Source organism: Lupinus angustifolius, chromosome LG01 (genome assembly GCF_001865875.1).
Source record: "Lupinus angustifolius cultivar Tanjil chromosome LG01, LupAngTanjil_v1.0, whole genome shotgun sequence".
NCBI classification, from domain to species: domain Eukaryota; kingdom Viridiplantae; phylum Streptophyta; class Magnoliopsida; order Fabales; family Fabaceae; genus Lupinus; species Lupinus angustifolius.
Genome location: NC_032009.1, coordinates 29814274 through 29819885, shown reverse-complemented (window position 1 = coordinate 29819885; position 5612 = coordinate 29814274). Strand labels below are relative to the sequence as shown.

General features: G+C 31.9%; 1 pseudogene; it reads right to left on the bottom strand.

Moving 5' to 3' along the window:
• On the bottom strand, positions 4348–5399 carry LOC109332934 (annotated as a pseudogene).

Genomic DNA, 5612 nt, shown 5'->3' with positions numbered 1-5612 from the left:
TTTATAGTAAGATCTTAATTGTCTGTTTTGAGCATCATAATTGCTTTAGTTTACTCTATGTTTTTGCTGTGAAAAGTGTTGTAACATTGGGAATCTCAAGGTGTCTTACCACCAACGAGATTGTGTTGTATCTTTGATAGCTTAGTGTTCTTGATAGGAAGAATAGGTTCTTAGCTGGGGCTACACCGTGAGAAAGGTTTTCTTGGGCGGTAGGAAGGGAGTCAAACCAAGGAATAAGTTTCTTTTTTTTCCAAGTGAATATCTAAGTATTGTAATTGGAAGAATTGCTTGTCAAACATTATTTCAATTATAGTGAAGAAAAATCTCCCAGATCAGCCGGGAGGCCTGGATGTAGTTTGCAAGTGGACACGCAAACGAACCAGGATAAAAATCCTGTTGCAGGATTTTTCTCTCTCCCTTTCTCTCTTTATTGCTTTAATCGGTTACGTTGTATAGTTGTTTTAATTGCTACATTCTGTTTCTATACTATACTAGTGTACCTCTGATATTTTGTAAGCTTTGTATATTCGGTTAAATCTTGGTTAATTGTTGTGCAAAAAACTGAATCTGTTTGTAATTTCTGAGCTGCTTTAATCGATTAAAGTAATTGTGTTAATCGATTATTTGTATTCTGTTAATCGATTAATCTGGGGTTATTTTTGAATAATTTGTTGTTTTCGAAAAAGCGGATACTCTGACCGTTACACCTATTCAACCCCCCCTTCTAGGTGTATTTTAGCCACTGATACCTAAGAATTGTTCTATGTCATAGTCATGCATCAAGATCGCATCAAGATCATTTATAGCTAAACATTTATTGGGAAGAGAACAATCATTTAATGCAAACATATAAATATTATTAATTCTCTTACCAATAAGTTCAGAGTTATTTGATACTTTGCTTCTAATGATGCACTTGTCGGGGTAGAAAGCCATATGAAATCCTTTATCACAAAGTTGGCTTATACTCAGAAGGTTTTACTCACGTAATATTAGGTACCCAACACATTTTGGGTCCTAGGGGGTTAGCACCTTTCTCAACCCATTTAAAATTTTCTAAGCGTACACCATGTATTCTAATCATGCAAGTCTTTGATGTATACTCATAGTGATTACAATAAGTGCAAATAGGTTGGTGCTTGTGTATCCTTTTTTATAATTTTGAAATATTAGGAGTATGGATACTTTGTTTTTGAAAATTAATTTTTGTTGACACTTCCTTTTTCTTAAAAGAATGAGGTTTGGAAAAACCGGAACCTCTACTGTCGGTGGAGTGTCTTTGCATTTTCAGCATGTTATCCAATTTTATACTACTCTTATTTAAACTTTGGAGTTCAAGACTCAAGGTAGAAATTTTGCTTTCAAGAGTGGTACACTTTCAACAAGAAGAAGAAGAATAGGGTTTGTTTCATAATGTGTCAATCTCATTCTTTTGTTTCAAATAGAGTTTGGTGAGGTTCACATATTCACTATGTAATTTGTTAAAAGAATTTTGGAGTTCAAAAAATGATAGCTTATTTAAAGGTTCAGTTTCACTAACCTCCTCACATCAGAATGACGAGACGCCATTAGGTAAAGATGATATTGCTCTTCATTTTCTAGTTCTGAAGTTGAATTTGTTTCATTGTCTTCCCAAGCAATGTATGCCCGTCTTCTGGTTCTCTTTTTTGATTTGGCTTTGGGAAAACTCTTCTTTAATGTAAGACAATCCATATTCATGTGACCAAGTTTTCTACATTCAAAACAATTAAAATTTTGATTGAAGTGGAAGCTTCATTGAACATCCTTGCTTGTCCAGCCTTGATTCATTGATTCTTTTTAGAAACTTGTTGAACTTCTTCACTAACATGCTCATATCTTCTATGTCCTCCTTTCTGATTCATCTGTTGAGGATTCATACACTTCTACTTTTGCCTTAAGATAAATATTTTTTTCTCTTCTTTTCTTGTTCTTCATGTTGTTCAAGTTGGTTTAGTCCCAACTCATGTTCTTGCAATTTTTCAAAGAGAGCAGTCAGAGACATCTTTGATAGACTTTTCTTTTCAGTGATGGCTGTCATCTTGGGTTGCCATTTCTTTGTACGTGATCTTAGAACTTTTAGGTTCAAGTTACTATTTGATACTACCTTATCAAGTACAATCAAATGATTCGTGAGGTGAGTAAATCTCTTTTGGAGATAAAGTATTTTCTCTCCAGGCTTCATGTGAAATATTTCATACTATTGGGAGAGAGTATTAAGTCTAGACCTCTTTACTTCTTCAGTTCCCTCATGAGATGTTTCTAAATTATCCCACATCTCCTTAGCGGATTTGCAATTTGATACTCTAAAAAATCTGTCTATACCTAGGGCTGAAGTAAGGATATTTTTGGCTTGGAGATCATATTGCACTTTATTTTTATATTCATCATTCTACGAGGATTTTGGTTTAACTTCCCTTACACTATTGACAACAGTGAAGGGTTCATAGGGTCATTCCTCAATCGCATTCCATATATCTAGGTCTTGAGACTCTATGATGATTCTCATCCTGATTTTCTAAAAGTCATAGCATTCTCCAACAAAGGTTGGAGGGCGATTGATGTTGGAACCTTCTCCCAAAAAATAATTTGGAGGCCGTCTATGAAGTTAGGATCTGTTTGAGAGTAAATTACCCAAAATGTTATGGTGCCAAATGTGAATCTAAGATGGCAACTAAGAGGGGGTTGAATTAGTTTATGGGTGAAATTGACAATTTTTCTACAAAGATCATAATGTAAGAGCAATGTAAATTGTTGCATAAATTAACCACATTAAACTCAAAAAGTAAACATAAGAAGAGAGTAGAAGGACAATACACAAAGAATTTTTATGCGGGTTCACCTTCTTATTCATCGAAGGTTACATCCAATACTCTTACTGCACAATAGATTTTTCCTCTAGGTACTTTGAGTTATAATTACAATTTCTCTCTCTGAGACCTTTGTACCTTACACACTCATCAATATCTCACCCTTGGAAATCATCCTTTCCAAGTCAACTCTTTCCCTTATCACCATACCTTTGTGATGACAAGTTTACAATGAGATAAATAATAATAATAATAATAATAATAATAATAATAATAATAATAATAATAATAATAATAATAATAATAATAATAATAATAATAATAATAATAATAATAATAATAATAATAATAATAATAATAATAATAATAATAATAATAATAATAATAATAATAATAATAATAATAATAATAATAATAATAATAATAATAATAATAATAATAATAATAATAATAATAATAATAATAATAATAATGGTTGGATTGCTTTTACAAGATATGAAAATGATATAACTTGCAATCCTTTGATTTTCAATATACTTATTAAACAAATGCTCTGGAAAAGTGTTTAAGAAACTTTAAGAACTTACACTTTAACAACTTTAGAAAACTTCTAAAAATTTAGAACAAAAACTGAATGCAAGTGTCAATAATTGTTTACAAAAGTTGTGTCAATTGTATGTAAATTGTGTGCCCTCAAATAAATGTTTCAAGGCCTTTAAATAGGCTTCCAATAAGCCATGATACCCTTTTAAAGATTGGGACACGATTGGAATGAAACTCATTGAGTTTGAGTGAAAAAATTTCATTTCAGATTTGAAAATCTAGTTTAATAGTACAGTGTATTCGATTACATCAATGATGTAATCGATTACCAAAAGCTTATGCCTTTTGAAATAATTAATTACCCTAATTAGGTAATCAGTTACACTATGACAATTATTTTTCAAAATAGTTTTCTTAGTCAGATAACCTGTTACATAATCATAGTGACCTATTATCAATTGTCACACACTACTTGTAACGTGTTACTTGATCAAGTAACCCATTTCTTGGCATATGAAATATTTTTCAAAGAGATTCTAGTTCTTTTCAAAAATACTTTTAACTTTTTTTTAGCATTGTTACTAACTATACTTTGACTTATAAGGATAGAAGTACCTAAAAAAACTTAGTCTATGATTAAACCTTGAAGCTTGATCATCTCATCTTCATGGTCTTCTTTATTTTTTCTTTTTGTAATTTTGGTGTCTTCATCAAAATCACACCAAGGTCAGATGCAAAATCTTCTTCACAGGGAGCACATCTTTTGTCCCAAAATTGTGTCACTTACTGTGATTAGTCATAAAAGCACTTACTTATTAAACTTTTAAATAAATTATATATTTTTCACTAACAAGTGACATAGTGTCATACGTTTGAGACACCAAATATTCTCCTGTTAACATCATGTAATATTACTAGGTAAATATACTAGTCTATGGTAGTATTAAACTTTTATACAAGTTCTACACATCTACTATTAAAGAATAACTTCATAAAAGTATTTGCAAGGTGTTATTTTCCATACATGGATTATAACTTTGATATTGTCTTTAGTTAAGCAAATGTCCTGGTTATTACCATTACCATCCTCAAAATTTAGAAGAACATCTACCAGATCTTCCTGTGCTCCACCTTGGCCTTCTTCAGCTTTTGATTTTAGCTCTTTATGCTCGTTGATGATATTTTCGTGTATTTGATCTATTTGTCGTTGCAACCTCTCATGTTTCGGCCTCAAACCAGTCAAATCTTGAAGCCATCTAGCGGATGGAAACAAAACTCCTATGTCAAAACCTCCTGCAGCAACTTCAACTTCTTTCATCAACAATATGAATTATTCTTGGTCTTTGATTTTCTTGCCAAAAGCAGACCTTGAAATGATTGTATATATTGCTGAAAGTACTACTTCAGTGAGATTGATGGGTGATCCTTCCGCTGAAGCAATCATTTTGATGAGATTGGTGAACACATCTTCTCTTATGTGCTGGAATGAGTTGATACATTTTGTGGTGAAAAGCTCCAATGCACAAGTTTTTCTTAGATATCTCCAATAGTCACCGTAAGGTGAAAAAACTATATTTGTTGAATTACAAACCAGTATTTCTGATGCTAGAATTTGAGGCCTTGATGCAAATATAACATCATGGGTTTTCATTACCTCCTTAGCATACTCTGCTGAGGAAACAATGATAGTGAAAACCTCTCCAAGTTGCAGATGGATCAAGGATCCAGATATTTTGGCCAAGTCTCTTAATTTTCTATGTGGTGTGGATGTACGAAGTTGTGGTATATTTCCTATAATAGGTAGCTTTCATGGCCCTGGGGGTATATTTGGAGTGGAGTTATTTTTCTTGGGATGCTTTCCTATTTTCAGTTAAGGAGTTGAAGATGAAATAGCAGACAAGGAATGACAAGTTAAGGAGTTGAAAATCCATGGAGGTAAAGTAGATTAGTAAGATGGATCTGTCTTTTGATAAAATACAGATTTTGTATGTCTGAGAGAAAAAGTATGTACTGTTGTACATTAGTATGCATGTTACTTTTGATTCATTCGTTTTTTTTTTTACTTTTCCTTCGAGTAAATTGTATGAGTAAGGTATCATGATATTGCATGATTACCAGTATAGTATAGTGACAGTATCAGGTTAGGATATAGCTACAAGATAACATATTTGTTTTTTAATAGTACCAATATATAATATAATTAGGTAAAAACAATCCAAGTTAGCAGTAAAAGAGGATGAA